Here is a 23314-nt window from a genome sequence, read left to right as displayed (position 1 = left end):
CTTCACAGTGTGATGGAGTAAAAATCTCAATGATTTGGTTTTTCGTAACTAGTCCTATTTTGAAAATTTTCGATAAGTTGCAAGAGACATGACTGTCAATGGATGAAAAGGGGAGAAAATGACAATTAACTATTTTTATTTAAAGATTCATTTCCAGTCAAATCTATTTTTTTCAAATATTCAGTCAGTCAAATACAGCAGGTTTGTTGACGCAAGAAGAGACACAAACTTTTATTTAACATGATCAGCTCTAATTACCCTTCTGAAATGTGCTTGGAAATTCAGAATTTTGATTTGATCAGACAAGACTGTCCCTGTCCCTTGCACATCTTTACAAGAGCTGACAAAGAAAGCTTTCTCCTTTTTGCTCTCTTATGCGTGACCTTCAAACAGGTCAAAATAGTGCTAAGATGGAAATGGTTCACAGGTTACTGTTAGGTGAGTACAAAGGAAGAAACAGTCTTTGTTCCTTTTACCTCCTTTGTCACAATCTGACCTTCTCACCTTCTCCTCTCCCTCCAGACTCTGTAATTGAGGATATTTACTACATCAAAGTTCCCATGCTTAGTTCAGGCCCCCTCCCTCTGTTACAAATACACAAATCACACATCCTAGTGCATGCTTGCTCTGGTCCAATGGTAAGTTACATGTCTGAGTGAAAATATATGCTTGGTGATACCCTCACATACCAAGGTCAAAGCAAATCACATTCACACATTCCATATCACACTTGGTTTGCTGGCCATACCTCAGCAGATGCACCATAACCATATATGACTGTAAAACAGCCAATACTTTATTGTTTCTTGAGCTTCACTGGCTTTGTAACATAGTCATTCACAAAAATGCATCCAAATGCAGGTTCCACTTATGCTTGCAGTTGGGCAAGTGCAAAATTGGCTCAGGAGGAATGTAGGCATGGTGCCAGTTTCCTCCTCTTCCTCTCCTTTTTTTTTTTCTCTTTTATTTTTCAAATAACTTATTAATGTGAAATGACATTTTAAACACTGCATAGCACAGGATTCTGGGTTTGGGGACTGAGTCATGTCTGGCAACCCTTACTCTCAGTCAGAAGCTTTTTTTTCCTGTCTCAGAATAGTGGTACCAGCTTTTCAAAAGATAAATCTGCCTGAATTGAGTCAGCCTTGAGGCCAGAAATGTTGTGTGGGCCGTTGGCTGGATGACTGCACCAGAATGTTTTGAAGTTAAAATAAATGGAAGACTAAATGAACGTGCTTATTATTTTAGCATAATAATAGTTAATGCATAATCTTACATTACAAGATTCATGAAAATTTTCTGTGATAAATCATTGAAAACCTGCAGGAATGTTCACATTGCTTTTGATTGGTACTGGCTTTCTTTGAGTAAAATACTCACTCATTTTTTACAAAAGCCTATAAATAGAATAACAAATGCCTGAATTAGTTTTGAATTCGAATGAAGCTCTGAGTCTTATTCAATGTCAAAACCCTTTTGAATGCAGTAGGCTTACCTCAGTTTTCATATGAAGGACTTTTCTAAAAGTATGAAACTGCAGAGGTGTTTGGCTTCGTTGTGAACATTTCACACATCTCTAGCTATCATGTTGTTAAAGTCAGCAATTGCCAGTGTCAACAGGATGAGTTTGTTACACATCACTGAATGTTCAGGGACAGGTTTGATGCCCCATATGATTTTGAAGTCTCATTTTTTGGAGCCTTCACACAAAACAAATAACATCTATCTTCAAAAAGAGTTTTTTCAGCTCCAGAAGCAGGAAGTCAATGGACTACATAAGCAGGAGCAGCAGAGGTGTCTTAAAAGGTGGGTGCTCCAGAAGTGAGTATGCATTGAAAAAAGAGACAGTCTGCTTAAATTAAATCAAGTAACCTGAGGGATCTGGCTACTCTCCCATTTTTACAACACATGCAAAAAATGAGTTAGGAAGAAGTTTCTTCCTTTAGCAACTTAAAAAATAGATTGAAATTCCAATTCTTCTGTCCCAAAAGCACAGCAATATTTTCTCTCTTTATTGATTATCAGTCCACTTCGGTTGAAAACAGTCCTGACTAAGATCAAAATTGCTTTGAAAAGATGACTTTAAACCTGATAAAGTACCAACACCACTGCACTATGCTATCAGATGGGTATTTTTGGAAAATGAAAGTAAATCAATATTAATAATATAAACCAGAAATTGATTGATTTTGCCATTAAAATATGTAATGGTGAAAGAGCCCATATCTAATTATTTCTGTTAAAGTCAGTAAGTAACGTATTAATTAAACTGGATGCATGAAAATATCTGAAGACATTTGTAAGACTTACTTGGGTCAACCAATTTTTAAAAGCAAAAGTTCTGCCATTAATAAACTGCAGAAAGATCAGAGCTGTTAAGCAATGAGGATGAAAGTCACATGAAAGGATGACTATGAGAAATTTGAAAAAAAGAGAATTTGCAGTCTCCATCATTCTCTGTCTCTTACAGTCTAATAAGTTAACTTGTACTGACTGGTAAGAGAGGCAATAAAAACTGATAATTCTTTAAATGACACTAATTCCAGGATGTATGCAAAGCCTTACCAATGTCTTAGCATCTATCAAGGACATATTAAATAACTCAAGATAGTGGATTAATATTGTGTAACCATCTTCAGAAATACTAAACCATCCATTCCAACATCCTTACTAACATTGATCATGAACCATTGAATCAGTACTTTATGTTCATTTCCTTTCATTTGCTTTATTTTACGCTGGGGAATATTTGCATTTGTACTACATTCCTGTTTCACATCAAACACACCCGAAAGTTCTTACCTGCCTTAATGCAATAGTAACTTTGGTAGCCAGTTATTGTCCTTGATAACTATGCTAATACCCCACTCCACCCAACAGAGACTGAAATAGCAAAAAAAAAGGGGAAAAATGAAAAGGAAAATAAAGACCCAAAAGGCCAGTGACCTGATAACAAAACCAACATAGGAATAACAAATTGGTAAATTTGGAAATTAACATCTAATCTATGTCAATATAGCTCTAGTAATGGCTTAAAAAAAAAAGTTAACAAAAGCACCACCAACAAAATGAGGAATTAGAAAGCACATTAGAGCAATCAGTAAATCATTTTGAAAAATAATCAAAATCACTATAGAGAACTGAAAACCACTAAGTCAATCCTTATTGTCAAGCCTAATGTGATCCATTGTACTGAAGTGAGGGAATAGGAAGGAAGTGTCTACACCACATGTTGAATTAAAGGGAATCAACCGGCCATTTACTTTCATTTATTTAGTAACCTTCGTGATGAGATCATCAAATATATTGTCTCCTCAGGAATCATAGAAGGCTGGTATCTTGCTCTCTTTCTTCTATGCCCCCCTTTCCAACCTGATTTTTCCATCAGACTACTTGACCACTTAAATACATGGGATTTTTTAGGTTGCTTTTGCTTTTTACCAGAAGGAAAACATACTGAGATATTATGCTAACAGATTAATTTTTAGTCACTCTGGAAGATTCACTAATGGAATTCTAAGATTACAGTATCATATTCTTATGGAACAGTGCTCACAACAGCCTATGCTGACACCAATAGGAAATAATGTGATGGCAAATGGTAAGTAAAAGGAAAAATGTTTCCTGTTCCACCAAAGCAAAATCAAACAAGAAAAACATATTGATGGCAACACATTACCTATAAATCTAGAGATCACTTTATTAAACAGAGAGGACTTCCCTTGTCTCCTGTTTTAGTAGGCAAGTCATCTGCTGTTGGAGCAATTTGTTGTCAAAGATGGTTCACATGAACTGTGTTCCTGTTTCTTCTGTCTCACTTCCATGATGGGAACCTGAAACAGCCCTATCTGTAGATATTTATTCTGTAGAACACCCAAAGGAAGGTGAAAAGCATCGCACAATGGGTAAGACTCATGTTTCCAAAGGCAGTCAGTATAACCAAAAGTCCATCTCAGCGACTCCATGGCTCACTGTTCACTGGCTTAGAGGATCCCTTATCCACACTGTCTATAAATGACTTGGTAAGTTTGCAAGAGCATGCAGAAATTCTTCCTTTGGTCACTGTAGCCCCTTAGTACAATTCTCTGTCTAGGCAACACTGCCTCATTCTGGCTAGTTACAGATTAATTTGAATATTGCTGTAGAGCTTTGTAATGAGCAATATTAATTTTTTGAAAGCAACAAATGAAGTAAGTGCTTTTAGATTTGGAGTTTCCTTCACCTACTTCAAATCTTCATATGTATTTAAAAGCCTACTTTTTTTTTTTACTGGTCCAGTAGTAGATACTACCATACTTTGCAAATCCTGACTCAACTATATCAGTACATTGTTGTAGGAATATTACTACCGAGACAGTTTCCCTGCTTGGGTGTACACACAGTGTAAATGTAAATTTTCACTTCATGTTACTTCTAATACTCATGTCCCAACACAGTTTGAGATCATATATTCATAGAAATATGAAAGAGATATCCCAAACAAGGGATCTTCTTTGAAGAGGTATGGTTGCACTGTCTCTTTTCATAGGGTTAAACTGGTTCACTACCTGCTTCCCTGATAATGGTAATAAAGTCTCAAATGAAAGTTATAGATTATAAAAAGATAGTGAATATACTACTGGATATAATAATAATTATTATAATAATAATGCCCCCATTTAAAAATGCACCATAGAATTATTGAAAGGTTGCACCAAACAACCTGAAAAGGAAGGAAGCCACAGGTTTAATTCTTTGTTGTTTCTTAGACTAATTCTAGTAGTTTATTTTTCACTCTTGAATAGCTTCTGCACAATTTATTGTCATTTTACTCAGTAGTAATGCTGATTATTTATCTCAACAGAGTCAAATTTGGAAAAATAAACTGTTTATAATTTCAATCTTTTATCAAAGAAAGTCAAAATATTATTCTTTTAAGTGCAAAATTTCCAATTACTCATAGCTGAGGCATACATTATCAACAGCACTATATTACTTTTTCCTGCTCCAATTTGTCTGGTGAAGATTTTGAGTCCCTATGAATTTATTTCTTGTTTTCATTGTATATGTAAATGGTATATGTACCAAATTTCAGCACATGGGGAGGTCTGCTGACAATTTACTTTGACAATTCACAATTTGTAGAGCATAACTGCTTGCTAAATCATGTGAGTTTGCTTTTGCTCTCTGAACAGATTCATGTTTTTTTTAAAATGTGTAAAGAACAGATAATGTTTAGCCAGCAAAAATTAAAAAACTTAATACTCTTTAGATGATTTGTGATTCCTTTCTTCCTCTCATATTCATGCAACAAAAGCTGTTTGAGTAAACATTCACAAATACTAAAATGGAAGGGCATAGGCAGACAGGAAGAATGGCTTTTCAATTGGTTACTTAAAAGTCTTCCATTAGGTGTCAGCTGCTTACATTTCCAAACATTATATCCCACAATAATGAATAAAAGACTTCCTAATAAAAGGAAGGCTTTTTAGTATGAACATTATCAGTGCCTACTCAAGACTAAGGTTAATTTTGTGCCTTGCACGAGCACTTTGGCTTGCAGATAGGGAGCTTGATTTAGGAATGGGTCACACTCCACAGACATGAAATATCCATCTGTTGTGTGAACAGTCATACTCTGGAGTGAATGGAATTTCTCAGATCAGAAGAAAGTAACTGAGTATTTTGTGATACCCGATCTCTCTTCCACCTGTGGAAATCTATTGAAGCAGCTCTACTTATAAGGCATTTGTCAGAATGTTGATTGGAAAAATGACTTCATTGTGTGAGTCATACAGTCACCTCTGTGGACCTCATTAGGTTTAAATGAGCAGACTGAAGGCCAGAGCAATCATTCTGAGCACAGCCATATGTTGGTGAAGAAACTCTCTCAGAAATAGGCTCGTGGCCAACTCTGGGGACTTACAAATGACTAGATGGAAGATAGAGGTCTTGGTGGCAGGAAACACATTGGAAACACTGACATATGTAGCATGTTCCCTTTCACAACAAAGGACAATTAAAAAAAAAAAAGAATCTTTAAAAACAGCAGATTCACTACCTGGTAGATTTTTAAATAGCTTACAACTTTTGAGTTGGGACAATGATACTTTTAGGTGGCTGTAGAACATGCTTGTGTGTAGCTGTGGGCTGCTTTGCAGGACACTCCATAGCTCTGGTTTGAAGCCCTTTGGAACACAAAACATTTTGGTCGGAAATGAAGTCACTCCAGCCTGACTTCAAAAATTAGCAAGGACAATCAAAATGAACAACTGGTTGAGTCTGTGACTTTCTGTGAGAATATAAGCTATATTTATGGAGCTTCTTTTTACCTACATTTGAGAATTAGGTAAATCTGGATGACACTTTAGTAGAAAATGAAAACAACTCTGTTCCTCTCAGCAGCTAAGAAGTAATCTCCAGCAGCAGATGTAGTACAAAGAGAGTGACATATTATACAATTAATTTTTTAACCTGAAAGTTTCTGCTATTAGGATATCCAGACTCAGAAGTGCAAAGAAAAACATTATTGGAAGATATCTCATGGTAAGAAATCTTATCAGAACAAATAAATGGAAGGGACATGGGGTTTTCTTCTTATGTCATCTAAATATAATATAAATTTGCAATGAGTCTTAAGGTCACTTACAAAGCTTGATTAGCAAACAGGGAATTAAAGTCCGTATACTTTTTCAGAGGGTAACAGTAATTAATATAGTCATGAATATCTAGTGAATAACCTCCCCCAAAATAAAACTATTGAAATAAAAACTTCTGTGATTACAGATATGTCTTAGCTTAAATATATCGATTTTGAAGCTATAGAATAAGTACTTCTGGGGGTGTGAAACTCTTGATAGTCTGACCTTTATGAAATTTATGTCAACTACTCATGTATGTCTGAACTTCTGAGAAGTGCACATATTGCTTCCTTTTCTCAGTTGTGCACAATCGTTTTTCTATCTGACCTCAAAATAAACAAGAATGAAGAAAACATTTTTTAAAACTGACCGCTCACTACAACTAAGCAGAACTAAAACAAGAAGATTTTAAAAACCAACAAACTACCAAAAAGAAGACTGAAAATCTTGACATTGTCACCATAGCTTAAGATATTGTATCTACTCAACACCACCTTCTCACATGATGAAAGATAAATCTAAGACATGGCCTTGAGGTATCAAGCCCTCCAAAACTCTGCCCAAGCAAGATATATTCTTCCAACAGGTATATTTTTATTACACTTAGTGTCATAATTGGAAACACAGAGATGAACAGCATTTCACAAAAAATGGCTGTAAAATTGTATGCTCCCATAAAAAAAGCAACCAAGTAACGACTTGTTTGTAGCAAAACAAGGGAATAAAAGCTAGGAATTAAAACACATTGGCCATTGAGAAAGCTCTCACATCCAAGAAGTACGTGCTTCTTTTCCCATGTGCTCGCCCAAGAGACAAAATATGCCCTTAAGGCACAGAACTTTGTTGATAACACATGCAGTAAGCTGGGTATCTGCATGAAGACACCTAAAATTTAGAAGTTCCTACTCTGGATTCATTTATAGATTTGGGATTCATAAGAATCACCTAGTCTTTATTTCATTAAAGTTCTATTCAGAAATTTTAATCATCTATGAATTTACATATCACTTTCAAGGATATTTCCTATTCCTGTGGCTGGATGTAAATGTAGATACTGCTATGTCACCAATATGACTAATCATTATTACCCAGCCAGGTGCATCTTTCTAGCCATATTCATCTTTAAAGTATAACAGCCAAATCCTCAAAGCAAAAATTTGTCATCTGAAAATTCTTTCTTCCTTTCTTTGAAGTCCCTTTGCACTTAGAGGTGCTGTCTATGGAATATAATCTGACATGCACAGCTGCTTTCACACTGAATGTTTCCAATTCTGAGCTTTTTCTAGAAAGCCAACCAAGGAACAAACAGCACTGAAGTTTATGCGAACCAATTATTCTCTGTGTCAGCACTGCAATGTTACGATGGCATAATTCACTTAACCACAGCCTATGCAATCCCTGTGGATAAACAAGCTCTTTGTCCTTGGTGTACCCATAAATTCCTTGTTCCTCCTCCCAGAGCTTAACTTCATGTCCATCCTTAAATTATTAACTCCCAAAGCAATGTCTTCTTCTTTGAAAATAATAAAACTATCTGCCAATTGTTGTTACCATGTAAAAAATTAATTTTTCATAATCACATTAAAGAAAAATGTAAATATCTACATGGTAAAATTCTGCTATTATTAATTAAAGACTTTGATTCAAAACCAGCACTGTCTTCTCTAGAAATGAATATCCATATTTAATTTTAATATTTAACAATTCTTTTCAGTAATCAGTAGAATTAATGGAAAAAAACTTGCTTGATTATCTACACACAACTGATTACTGGTATGGGTTGTAGTTTATTTAGTTCCATAAAGTGGAACTGTGGTTTGAGCATTTTAAAACACAGGTTCATGTACTTTCAATACTTTGTTCAGTTACACTATTTGCCAATATTTCCTCCAATTACAATAACACATTCCAACTGCCTTTTCATAAAGCCATCTTTCTCATTTATCTTTTTTGTCCGCTTGGCAAGAAATATCCATAATGATGACTCCTTTCCTAACCTTGTATTATCAGACAGGATAAAAAGCAACATCAAACACCAGCTTCTCTGAGGTATGGCTTAAAGTTATTTGTTCCTCAGCCTGGGTCACAGATGACAATGCAGCAAGTTCTTTTCAGTTTATTGATTAGACTACTGGGAAGTTTGCATTTTTCTGAATCAGCCTCTGCTCAGTGCCCTGCCTCTGTGCTTCCAGCTGTCTACACTTCCAACACTCCACTCCAGTTGGAACACTGTTGCTCAAAACTCATGAACTAAATGAAAGCTTCCATTCCATGGAGCAATAAGGCTTCCCACAAAGTGGCTCAACTGTTAGACACCAGCCTTCACAAATATTTGGGCAAGTCTTGCTCTGCATCAGATACAGAGAACAATACACATACGCAAGAGTGAACCCTTGTCTCTGATTGGAGGTTTTTTCCAGCCGGATCACTGTCTCTAACAAATTTAAAGAAATAAGGAAATGGAATGTAAGAAGCTAGAAAGACACACACCATTGAGAAAATGAAACAGTTCTTCCTGAATTGCTATTTTTTTTTCATTTAACATGCGCTATTTTCATTTATTATTAGTTACACTGTTAAATTAACTGGAAATATATAATTACACTTAATAACTCTATTGTAAGTGCAAAGTACATCCTTAACTGGGAACTTACAAAAAATGCTTACATAATGCAATACTGACATAGGTTATAGATTTCTTGTGTAATTCAAGGGTTTGTAACATTTATAAATATCTGCAAATTAAGAATTGATAAAATAAGACTATGATAAATAAAATGCAATTATTTTTCTATGTTTCACAGATCATACTATATGCCAAATAAGATTCTTCTGCATAACCTTGGCCACATGCTTTCAAGCTTAATAGAGTTAATTTTCCCCACTCAATAAGTATTTTGAGTCTGGTAGTGCAACCTACTTTGCTAATGGTGAATCTCTTCCTGGCACACAAATGCTACTACTAGTACTGATGTATATTTTTTCTTCTTTGCCTGCTGCCTACAGAAGAGCCATACAGCACACTTGCAAATAAATCTGTGGGAGATAATCCCAGTTCCTCAGTTCACCATTTTAACATCAGGAAATAAGGAAGTTCAGTACTGAAAGCTCTGTAGCTCTAGGGCTTACAGACCATTGCCACAAAAAATATTTTCTGTATGTATTGTTTAACTGTTATTTTGGACTAATTTTTTGGTTAACTACATAATAGTTGTGCTTACATATCAATATAGATGTCAAAACTCCTGGAAAACACTTTCTGCACTTACTAAAAAGTGTTTTGCAACATTCCCTTTCTCTATTTTATTGTTTCTACACTACAGGAGTGCACCATCCATTCCTTTGCTAGTGTCAGCTGGTGCACATCCAGGCCTGCGGTGGAGGCGGTTTGGTCTCATTCCCCAACTGGCTGCTAAAACTTGCTCCTTGCAGCTCCTCTCCCCACAGCTCACTGCTTCTCCTGGCTGCTGTGCTCTTCCTGAGGGCTGCAGTGGCAATTCCCAGCTCTGGGCACAACTTCTCAGCCAAGACAAGCCAAGCCAGCACCCAAGCCTGGCCCTGGTGCAGTGCACTGGCCCCCCATCCTCACCCCCAAAGGAAGCTGTCAGTGTTTCCTTGGCAGAGCAAGGCTTGGCGGGCTCCGTGCTCTGGAGCTGCAGCACGGGGCTGTGGCTGGCCTTATCAGCCTGTGAAATTCCACTGAAACCAAGGGGATTTCTGCTGTCAGGAGGAAAGCATGCAGAAGGGCTTTCAGGACTGGGATCTTACATACTACTCATGAGTGGAGGAAGGAAAATGGAAATCTTTTCAATGAGCCTCTTTGCTTTGTAATATAAAACCATGTAATGAAAGAACGTTCACATCTTTGTAATTTTCTCATGTTTTATACTTCAGTCATATTTTTCATAGCGGTTCCTCAGATTTATCCATTTCAATTTTTTATGTTATTTCTTTTTTTTTTTCTCGTTGTTGTTGCCTGTTTATTATTGGCATATATTTTTAGTATTTTTCCTTTGGATTTTTTTTAATTGACAGGATTTCATCTCTGTTTGTTAAAGAGAACCAGCTGTTTTCTTCAAAGATAATTTTCTGAAGCTGTTGTGTGCCATAATTACACTGCAATTACACAGCAATATCCATAAAAGCAGATGAGGATTCTATGTGTCCTTCTGACTCATTAGAAGTTGCAAAAATGATGGATGCAGTCTTTTCCAGTTTGACTATTGCCCTCTGTTGGCAAATCCAAGTCCTGTCCTATCAAGAAAGAGCTAAGGCAAGGAATAACACAACCTTTGAAAGGAGATAAATTTCGGTTTGATAACAGGAACCCTGAGATAATGCTGAAGCTGGGAAGTATTTTCTAGGTGCTTTTTATGGAGAACACTTTGAGTAATTTTTAATGTTTGCAATAAATCAGTGTTATATATATTTTGCACACTTTCTGATAAATTATTTCTTTTCTCATATAGTTAAATTACTTGAGCATTATTCTCTTTGCAGTTCAGTCTCACATTCATGTAATTTCCTTGCAAATTCCTTCAAAAATTTCTTGCTTTTAAAAATATGGTCAAATTCTATTCAGTTTTGTTTGTTCAGATGTTCTGACATGAATAAGTTGAAAGAAGTCAAAATATGCTCATATGGCTTTGGAATACCTTAGATCTTCATGTTCTGACTGCAGAGAAGAAAAAAAATCAGACAGACGCTATTTTAACTCAAATCAAAGCAGACCAAACCTGATTCCTTCTGAATCAAAAGACAAAAAATATTTTCATTCTGGAATGAGTTCTCAAATAATTAAGATGACAAAAGAAAGCAATTAAGATGGGAAAGGTGAGATTTGGATGGTGAGATTTTGGGAGGTGTGGGAGGAAAAGGGGTTACTTGGTTATTTTTGCATTAAATATTGAATCAGGTGAGCTATTTAGTTTTGTTCATTCATTTCTGGTTAGGATTTAGCATGGTCACTTCTAAAGATCCTTTCTGATGAGCCTAAGCTAAGCTAAAGGGTCAGTGGGCTGCTGGCACTGATTTTCAATGGGTTCTTGTCCACTCCTGTCAGAGCAGCCACTGAAGTCTTGATTTGCAAAAGATTTGGGCTAAGGCAGAACTTCAGAAAACAAATTCATTTCACTAAAATCCTGCAAAGTTTAATGAGAGCTGAAAATCAGGAGACACCTATGAGCACATGGATTTCTCCTGATGCAGTTTCAAAACATTTACTTTGGTATGGGCAATAGGGAGTATTCTGGTTCTGAAGTCAACTGGTCCACTAAAGCATACAAGGTGATTATTAGTTCTCTAGTGACTTTCAGCAAACAAATCATGTTTAAACAGCAGAATTAAACAAAACTCAGTTTAGAGAGTCTATTCTGGAGAAAAAGGGCAGTGGGAAATGAACAGGCTTTATTTTAATTTTATTTTATGTCTTTCTATCTGTCATATCATCTGTAATGTATATCTCAGCTTGCAGAATTTTTAGATGCTCAGAATTTGAGTGTTTCCTCTAATATCAAACAAGGATGAGATTTTAAGGCTAACACAAAGACAGGAATACATTTTCTAATGTTCACATTTTTTCAGTACTGATAGCTAAGGCAATTTAAGTGAAGCTTCATAGGTCAGTGACTTCTTGTTTAGCATCACTGACTTGACCAAAAGTTATTTTATATTGTCTTTTCCTCTCTTTTCAGTAACAATTCATTAGTATGTCCAAGATTTTTTTCTCCACGAAATTAGACTTGCAGACCAAGACACTGTGAATGTAATAAAAACCTACACCAGGGAAAATGGAAATATGCAAAGGCACCATTTGTAAAATGAGGAACTAGCTGTCTGTCCACTGCACTATCAATTTTGAGTTGCTGTGTAGGACAGCAGTTCTTTCAATAAATAAGACAATTGCATAATTGCAAGACTTCCAGCTTTCTCTCCATCCAGTGATTGCTGACTGAACTGTGTTGATTAGCTTTCAGTACAAGGCTTGACAGTGGCTCTGCAATCATTCTGCACAGCTCATACCAAGCAGTATTTTAATTTGTTACAAGAAATACCTGCTGAAGTGTGTTGTTGAAGCCACAGTTTTCATTCTGCTGGTCTTGTAGAAGACACCACTTTTGATGCCAAGCATATATTTTCACAGCTCCTTTGTACTTTTCTTCCATTATCATTTTTCATTCAAGATTTAGAGAATTTTTTTAAACTCAATTATTTACAGCCATAAGATAAAAATCCCCACCACAATTACCCCTGTTTTGTTAAATTGTGAAACAGTATATTTATCAATTCTGTCAAATCTCTACTAGTGAAAGTCAGCTCTTTCCCAGCTCGGTTTATACATGTTGCTACTATATATACTTAAAATATCAGTAGATAGGAAATTAGAATTCAGCTACCAAGAATATTTTTTAAATATTGCAGAGACCATAAGCACAAAACCCACAAAAAGTAGTATTTTTGCATATATAACTAAGACAAAATATGCAGCAGTTAAAGCTCATACTTTTCACTTTTCTCCACATGTACAGATCCTCTACATTTTTTGAAGCATAAAATTCTGATGTTGAGATTGTGACTGCATGAACTGCATAGAATTAAAAATATTATTTTTATCTATCTAGATTCATTAAAACGTAGAGAGGAAGACGTAGACCCTAAAGTTCAATTAATCATCAGTGTCTAAAAATTATGGTGTTATAGTTCAATACACTCATTAAAAAAAATCTGAACTGTGTTTACTGGCTTCTAAATTTTCCTAAATGCTCACTTTATTTGTGTTGTCAAATCAGAGATTGCACATGTCTCGCTGCAGGAAATATAAGAAAAATTGACTGGGAGATAAATACTCTGGTTACTGCATGCAGAAATTGCAAAGATGTTTGCTTTAGGCATATCAGGACATACTGTCCTGCTGTAAATATCATGGTTATCAGGGAGTGAAAATTTAGGCTCACTGCCACTGTAGGAGACAGCTTTTTTTTCCTCCTTTGGTAGTTGTTCTGAGATTAATACTCAAGCAGTGCAATATTTCTGAAAAAAAGATGTTCTTTAGCCCCTCTTAGGAGATTGTTTTAGTGAACTTGGCAATAGCACTTTCAGAGGTACAACAATCTGATGATTGCCATTCAACAGTTCAAGCTATTCTGCTTTAAATATTTCACATTTCTCTTTGAAAGTATATAACTCACATCATATCTTTTATTAAACTCTGCTGTCAGGTTATTTTTCGTTTATATTTGAACTTTCATGCTGGTGTTTTGTACTCAATGATGTGATATGTATGTACAGTACATTTCTCACAAACACTATTAGCTTCATTATTTGTGATTTAGGATTAAGATTTGTCTTTCAAATCCACAATTTCTGTCAACTGCAATCATTTTCTGCTTGCCTTTATACATAAGATCAATGCTCTTAGAGTTCAGGTTTCTGTGACTGTCACCCTGAAGTTGATGGTATTTCTGGTTCTTTATTGCCTTCTGACATATCAGTACACTTAAGTACAATTTTTCAGCAGCGCCTGAGGCTGAGTTGAATGAAGTGGTCCTTCAGTCGCATTCTGTCATCTGTGTGTTGACCACGACCTTCATGGTTTATTTATGATTAGGAGGTTATGTCTTTCCTTACTCTAGCAATGGTATTTTAGCAAAGTTCTTCATCAATTTCTTAGTTCTGCAAATACCTCCCAATTTTGCAAGCTTGCTCTCTGCAATATTCTTCAATAAATAATAGGAAGCTAGCCTGCACTTTTAGAGAAACTTTCCTATATATATTTCCAGTGTCAGCTCAGATTGTCTCACATTGTCAGTTGTCCTGCAGAGCTGGACAAATAATGAATGACCTTTGCCATCTCTGGATTGTACCACTGTGAGTTGTTAGGTGACATTTTACTGTGAACTAATGATCTGGTAAGGAATCTGCTCGATTATGCATCATCTACCTGGGAGTGAATGTGTCTGGCAGACGCTGAAAAGGATTAAACGTGAACAGTTTACTGCAGGGTGAGACTTTTAAGAGCTTTGAATATCAACAGTTGATAAAATATGAACTAGACATCATTAGTGTTTCAGACTATGTATAGTGTTAATTTCAGTTGGGATTATTGCTATGTTTAAACTTACCCTATAAATTGAGGAACTTTGCACTTCCTTGTGCAAAGCCCCTTAGTGAAATTAATGACATTATGCATGTGAGTAAACACCAGAAGATGACCTTAATTTCTATCTTATTAATCAGAACAGTTCTACCAATACCAGAGAAAAGAGGATGTAAGTCTTGCATCAATAAAGTTTAGGTAGATTTACCAAAATTATTTGTTTGCACAAATAAATGAGTATCTTCTCACACATATATTTTCACAAGACATATGGATTAGGAAGAAAACCAATTAAAAATTCCATGTTGCTGTGCTAGAAACAGTGATTTCCTCCTACATAATGTTTATATTGTGTAATAAATCTGGTGGATCATATCTTTCTTAAAATCATCTAAAATTTCTTAAATTTCACTGCCCTTAGGCAGCTAACACTCGTGCCAAGATCTTCACCTAGGCATTTTTCACATGCCGGGGTTTGTTGTCCTAATATCCTTTATGCCATACTTCTTGTGAATACTCTGGATTTCCTCCAGACCCTTCACCATCCTTGCTGCCCTTCTCTGGACATGTCTGAGCATCTCAACTTCCTTCCTGAATTGAGGAGTCCAGAAGTGGACACAGTATTCAAGGTGCAGCCTAACCAGGGCTGAGTATGTGCTGTAGAGGTGCTGCTCATAGTTTCAAGTACTTTGCTGCAGACTTTAGCACACATTTTGGTATTATGTAAGAACTAACATTCATAAAGCCAACACTTCTGAGCAATTTTCAGAAGAGAAGGCTTCTTTAAGGCAAGGGTACACATTGGGACCCTTGTCTAGCCTCTAACTCATAAAAGCATATAAATCCATCATTTTACTCTAATACAGAAAGTACTATTAAATGACATTAAGCACTTTGTTAAAGAAAAAAGATGTATGGTCAAATTTTTTAATTAAGCCAGAAAAAATGGAAGTTGCAAATGAAAATGCCATGTAGAAGAAACACACCATCACCCCCATTGTCAATTTTGGAAAAAAAATATTTGCACTCTTTTTTTGTTGTAAATTTTCTTCACCTCTTTTTCCTCCTTCTTCCTCTTCTACACCTCACCAGTAAAAAGAAAAATCACTTCCACTTTGTGTATGTGAATACAATTTTCTGAGCATGAAGACCATGAATTTTTTTGAGAATCAACTTCCTCACAACATAGGTGCTCTAACAAGAATCCCAGACACACAAATGTTTACCCCAGATCATAGGTTTTACACTACATCTGAATAAACTCATTATTGGTCAAGTGTCTGGAATCAGTACGAAGAAAGATCTGATCTATTTGATGGATGTGATTACTAATTCTGACTTAATATCTTGGATTGTTCACACTGAAGATAGAAAAAAACCAAACCAAACAACACAACCAAAGTGCAGAATCAGTTAATCTTGACACATTAGTCACAGAAAATGGAAATGGCAGGACACAAGTCCAGTAATGAGTGTCATAGTCCAAAGTACAAAATCACAGCTAATTTGTAAAACTGTTAACACACATAACATTTACCCTTCTATTTAAAAATCTGCATTATTCAAAAGGCTTAAGGGTAAAGAAGCCAATAATACTTGATGATTCATTAGTTTGAAAGGCATACATGCTCTTGTTAAGACAATTAAGGCTTTGGTCACAAATCCTTTGGTTTTATTGATTTGGCAGAAATCATAACCCTGGCTCATTTTATACTTAACACTGAAGAGCTCTGAACAAGGGGAAGATAGGTTAAGCAATTATTCTGTGATATTTGCATTGAACTGATCCTGCAGTTTAAAAACACCAATCATTGCCCAAATGCTGTATTATGATGTAAGGTGGCTACAGCAAGTGCCATTCATCCTGCACAAAAGCCAAATAGAAGGCTTCTGTATTAGTATACTGAAAATTTGATAGGATAAAATGTCAAATAACTTTTTGCAAGCTCCTCAGAGAAAAGCCTTATATATACTCTGATATATTATCTATCTAAATAGTACCCTTTCATAGTTGGAACTGCTACTTACAGAGGGTGCAACTTTATTTTCTTTCTAAACACCCTTTCAAATATACTGTTGAAATCCACCTTGCAATCAGTAGATTTTCCTTATAAAAGAGTTCTAAGCCTTCTGTTCTGTTTTGGATACATGAAAACCTGTTACTGGAAATGTTCCACGCAGAAGAGAGAGATTTCAGAACCATCATGGATAGTTCTCTATAAGCATCAGCTCAAAGTCCAACAGATGCCAAAAAAGAAAAACCAACAATGAAATGCTGGGCATCATCAAGAATATAGCTGAGGATAAAGATAAAATATAATGCTGTCACTGTCAGCTGCATGCAGCACTCTCCTTATCTGCAGGACATAGCAGAGTCAGAAAAAGCAAGAGAAGAACAAATAAAATTACTAAAGGCATGGTGCAGTTGTCTTGAAAGTGAGACAGAATAACTACCTAGACACAAGGTTACCTACTGAAATTCATTTCAGCTTGGATTGAAACAAGACAATTCTTCTTTATTCAAAGGGCATTGATTGTATAACCTCCTGCTAAAGACAAAGTTGGAGGAAACAACATGTTCAAGAAAAGATTAAACAAAATAACGGACAGCCATATCCAAAAGCAGATACTGAGGGAGACAGGTGGGGATGCACCCTCTGTTGTCCTTCATCTGCTAGTTGTTGATGTTAGGGCAGAAAACCAGTTAGAGATCAGGCTTGAGGTCTTCTTCTATTGCAAGTGCTAGACAGGGAGCAAGATGGGCTTACAGATGATATCTGTTCAAAAAACATGATTCTTTAGGCTGCTTTACAAGTAAGGGAGTGAACATGTTACTGCCATGAATAGTCTTTCTAATGATGGAAATTTTATATGTGTGTGTGTATGTTTATATATATATATATATATGTGTATATATATACATATATGTATATATATATATATGTATGTATGTATGTATGTATGTATGTATGTATATTTGTATTTTCTGTTAAAAAATCATATATACACTTCAGGAGTAAAGAGGTGATTAAGCCATGCATAAGCAGACTTTGAAGATGTTTTGGGGCTTTTCCTGCCATTAAAATAACAAATAAGCTAGTAAATAGTGAAATATATATTAAAATACATTGCAAAAAATCTAATGTATCATCTTTGTCCACCTATATTGTCCTTTAATATTGATTTTCCATCTTTTATGTTCACAATATGTTAAATATTACTGTCAATCTAAAATGCTTAAAAAAACCATCATGGAATATTTCAGAAGGTTTATCTGAAATTCATCATTTCAATATTTTCTCTAGAAGTCTGCTTTTAAAGGTTATGTTCACAGCACCAAAAAATAGTGTTGTCAAATCAAGAAAATCAGAATGTCTTAATTTTAAATGTTTTTAAACAATCAAAATTATTTTTTATTTGTAGAAAATATTTGGATAAAAGCAGAAAACAGTAGCCAGGACACAGATGCTGTTCAAAGCTAGTAAACATTATCCCTGTATCCCCCAATTTATTTGTCATGGATTATGACACTAGTTCTAAACTCTTATATTAAAAGAGTTCTTAATAAAAGAAACTGGCACTGTTCAAAATGTTTATCATTAGAGGCAGGACTTTGTTAATTTTACCTCACAACTAAAAATACTCCTCACACAAGTTAGGATCTTTATTAACTGATGAACTAAACTTCCATTTTACCAAAAACTTTCTATACTATTCAACTCCAACATTTTAAAACAGTAACATATGGCAAGCAGCTTGTCAGAAAAAGGGGGATACTGAAAAATTCAAAACATAAAATTTAAAGGAAAAGGCTTCTCTTGCCTACTTTTCTGTAATGTCACTGTAAATCTATCTCAATTTGAGCTTATTTCATTCTTGCTGCAGGATGCACAAATCATTTGATGCCCTTAAATAATCCTAGTTTGTGAGACTAGCTGGAACCCTTACAGAAATGTCCACAGAAAGAGTCTTGACTTAGTAATTAGCCCAATGTTTGATGTGTTGGCCTCACATGAGATGTCCCAGTGATGAGTAATAGGTGCACACAAACCCACAGCTTCATTCATATTCTGCAGGAAAAGACGAAACTGTGTGCTTGTAAGGATCACAGAAAACAATAATTTGTGAAGACTGGATCATGTCCACTACTGCAGAAAGTAAATCAAGTTTAGATACATTTTAGAGAAGTAATTAAAAACAAAATATTAGAGAGACTGGCAGTATTTTGGTTATAGCAGTAATCAAGTTGAGTATTGTGTTAGAGTTCCACTCATGATCAAAATTTCTTCTAAACACACATCTTGGCAGAAGCAGTTTCACAGCCATCAGCTGATGTCTGACAAACTGGGGAGCAATTGGGAAATGTGCCTGCACCTGAAAGTATTAGTCTTCATGGCTGATGCAACTTTGGGGTTTGTTTTTCCTATGCTGCAGAAGGACGAAGCCACAACCATTCTGAACTTTCCCATACATACATAAAGCATTTGCAAACAGCCTGAAATCCCAGCTTTTCCACTCTGTCACTCCCCCAGCAAGACTAAATCACTGAGATCAGATAGAATCAAGAGCCTCTCCATCTTCTGATAGAGATCTGCATGATGAGATTTTCTGGTGATGGTAGTCAGGCCACTACTGGTCTTTCAAATGTTACATGAAACATGAAATCACTTGGCTGGAGAACAAGTTATCCTCTAGGCCTCAAATACATAATAACAGGTGCAACTGAGAGAGTCTCAGAATAGCCATCAGTCAAGATACTCTGCTTTAGGAATCCACAAACACAGGTTCATAATTCAGACTTGGTCAGCGCAAGAACTTGTTATATGTACCTGTTGTTCCCACTGACAGCTAATTAATAGTCAGAAAGAGAGAAACTTCTAATATCAGCAAAATTTTCCAGATCACAATTTTAAAAAACTTTGTCTGGCTTTTGAAACCAGCTCTAAACACCCTATTATAAGAAGAGATATGTAAAATGCAAAAAGCTCATGTCTGATATAACTTACAGCAAGAGTGACACAGAATCATTTGGCAAAATCAGGAAAAAGTATTATGTGAATAGAAATAATACATCAAGGTAAGCAGGTAGTATGCACACAAAAGGCATTTGAGGAGTTACTTTTAATAAGGGGGGTTGTGTGCACTTTGGAGGAAGCAGTACCACTCATTAAAATGTACACTTTAGGTTAGTCTTCTCTTAGGAGTTAATAGGGAATTAATCATCTGTACACCAGGGAAGAGTGGTTTGATCAATACTGAAACTATAACCTTCACTGAGGCAACATATCTAATAAGTACATCTTGAATAAAATTCCTTCATGCACTGACTCATTTTTCTTAAAACATGAAACCAATAAGCATTAGACTGTGTTTGGGGTGAGGGTGATCTCACAACACTTCTGACTGGTCTAACCAAAGTGTACCCATCTATACATCCACAGATAGGCAATAAGCACATCTAATACATTATTAACACTGAGTAAAAATAATAATGGATCAAGAATTAAACTTTCATGAGCAATATGAAGGTCTGGTGTTGCGGCTATAAAAGAAGAAACAAGCCTAAACCCCATATTTATCTAAATTAACACAAAGTTAGAGATTTCCTTCTCAAGCAAATAACTAGGGTGAAAAAAATCTCTGTACAAATTGAAGCTTTTCACTGTGAGAGTAAATGCAGTAAAGAGTGCTGAATAGCTTTGATTTTTACAGAACTATATTAATTGAAGCATACTAAGAGAAGTATTAGATCTAAAAAGTACAATATAAGCTCCAAGTTCTATTTTGATTCATTCTACCTTTTGCATTTTTTCTTTGATTTTTAATGGCTGCACAGGGTGCCAAGTTGGACCAAAAGACTGGCTAGGAAAAAACATGCTATAGGAAGGAACTTTAGGATAAACTTTACAAATGTATCAGTAAATTATTCCCTGAGTTATCTGTCCAGTAGTCAGAGGATCTAATCTATTGATTTACTTACTGTGGGGCCTGCAACTTACTCTAATAAACCTTCTGATGCATCTCTTATATTATGTAATGAGCAGGGAAAAAGAGAGAAGTTTAAAGGTTGAAAGTTAGATATTTGCAAATCAGATACACAATAAAGCTGTGAGATTTTTAAGCAATTCCCCTACTTTCACACCTTTGCAAAACTATTTTAGCTAATGCATATTTCTTTGGTGGGACTGATGTAGTGCAGGCAGCTGATTTGCTCTGTATTTTTTAAAGGAATAAGTAGAGGAACAGAGATCACCAAGAAGTAATGCTTACCCCAATTCAAGAGAAGCGTTTGATATCTGCTTGTTTTATTATGCCAATGATGCAGTTTAGAAATACTGCTTTTGGTACATTTAATTAAAAAGCTCACTATTTTTGTCAGACCTCTGGCACCAACCACCAGCCAACTATTTCCAAGTGCTTTCCAAGAAAACCAGTGCTGGGAATAATGACTTTGGCACAACTGCGCTTCTTGCTTCTGTCTCATCACCCTGTGTCTTGTGCAAGGACAGCTGAAGTGCTCTTTTGACAACGAAAGAGCAGAAATTGAGGCCTGTGTCTTAAATCAATGAACATGCTAGTTGAACTGAATTGTAAATTGTGGTGATTTATCTGCTTCTATATTAACAGATAAAACAAGGCAGGAAAATAGTGTAGAGGGGACAATCAATGAAAGGAATCACTCTGACTTTCTGATAAAGAAAGCTGTTCATAGTCATAGTGTTTTTAGGGAATGGAGATAAAGGCTTTGCCCTCACACCACCTCTCAGGCAACTCAGATTTACTATAAAAACCAAAAGCTTTATGTCAGAGAAAAAAAATATCTGGAGAATGTGTGAGGAAAGGAGAAAAAAAAGTACTATTGTGGTCTACAGAAGATACACTTTTACCAAAGTATAATGGGTAAAAGTGGACTTGAAACCCAAATTGCTGACTCACAGTTTACCATTTCAGAGACATGCATGTATCAGAACCATAATACTTCCAAGTCTTATTTTACTGACATTTTTATTACATGATTTTCAAAGGATCTCTGTGGTAGTGCTGTTTGGGAAAGGGATGAACAGCAATTTAAAAAAGACACAGTATATGTAAAAACTAAAATGACTACTGCAAGCATCTAAACAGAACTCCTTGGGTGGATGATTTGTTCTCATGAGACAAAGGCAATATTTGTTCTCATGTCACTAGGCAATATAGGCATCAGTTCTTCAAACATTTATATTCATCCTTCTGCAGTGGTTCTTAAATGTCCAGTTAACCCAAAATTGTCTCTTTAATGCACTCTTGAGAAGGAGCAGGGCTCAGTGCACAGGTGAGAATGGTTTGGGACTAGCAGGGAAATCTTCAGCTACATCAAGTTCCTCAGACTCCTGTCCAACCTGACCTTGAGAGCTTCCAGCCATGGGACATCTACCACCTGGGAAATATGTTCCAGCATTTTGCCTCCCTTATGTAAAAAAAAAATCCTTATAACTAATCTAAGTCCTGTGGCTATGTTACAGAATTGGCAAAGGGGTTGTGCTGCAATACTGATCAGCCAGAAAGAAAAGGGCTCTCACTGGTTCTTTCAGGTAAGCAGACACATGCCAGGTCTCACAGGCCTGGGAAAAGGAGAGCTTCCTACAAGGAAGACAGCTGAAGTGAGCCACGTTAACTATTATGTAAGTAAGAACAGTAGAAAGTAAAAAATTAAATGGAGGGGGAAAACAAACAGTGGCCAAAATTAATTTATTTTTAAATATTTGAGCTGAAAGTAGTAATAAAGTAGAAAACTAAATGACAAAAGATTATTATCCCGACAGTGCCTCATCTAGTAGGGTTTTCAAGCCCATGATTAGCTTCAGTACCTTGTGTTGTGAAGAGCTTGGCTTGCAAGTTGCAAGGTTAATAAGTACAGTAAGAGATACAATGCCCTAACTGCTCCTGTTTTCTCAGCAAACAGATGATATAGAGTAATTATCATTCACTGATAACTGAGTGTCTCTCTTTTTAGATCTTGTATTCTCCATAAACTGATTTTGTACTTAGAATAGAATTTTCAAAAAATCAGTCTGTCAACATAATATGGTCTTGTTATTGCAATACTTTCACTTGTAAACAACTTCTCTGCTTTTTCCCTATTTTAGATTGACTGAATTATGTACATAATGTCACATTTATGATTAACAGTGAGCTATTTATCCAGGGACTTAACCTCTGTTGGAAAGCTACAGACACTTAAAATTCGAAGTCACTTTTATAAAGCTACAGAAACTCCTATGTCTTCTAAAAGTGGGACAGAAGTAATTTATCAACTGTAATACAATGAAAGCAAAAAAAAAACCACCTATAAGTCATTATTTCAGTATTTACTGAATAGGTTAAATTTAGTATTTAAAAATAGAAAATCCTAATATCTGGGGATTGAATTGCATTTTGGCCTTATCAAGGGCAAATCAGAAGTCAGAAGTCAATCAGAAGTTGGAAGAAAGCAACAGAGGAGAGGATGAAGATTTTCAATAACTGCCAGCAGCATGTACACTACAGGAGAGATCAGGGTCTTGACCAAATGTTCACTGTATATTCAATTCTCAGCAGTTTTGAGAATACTTAGACCACG

The sequence above is a fragment of the Camarhynchus parvulus genome, chromosome 2 (genome assembly GCF_901933205.1).
Source record: "Camarhynchus parvulus chromosome 2, STF_HiC, whole genome shotgun sequence".
In the NCBI taxonomy this organism is placed as follows: Eukaryota; Metazoa; Chordata; class Aves; order Passeriformes; family Thraupidae; genus Camarhynchus; species Camarhynchus parvulus.
Note: the sequence above shows the minus strand (reverse complement) of the source record.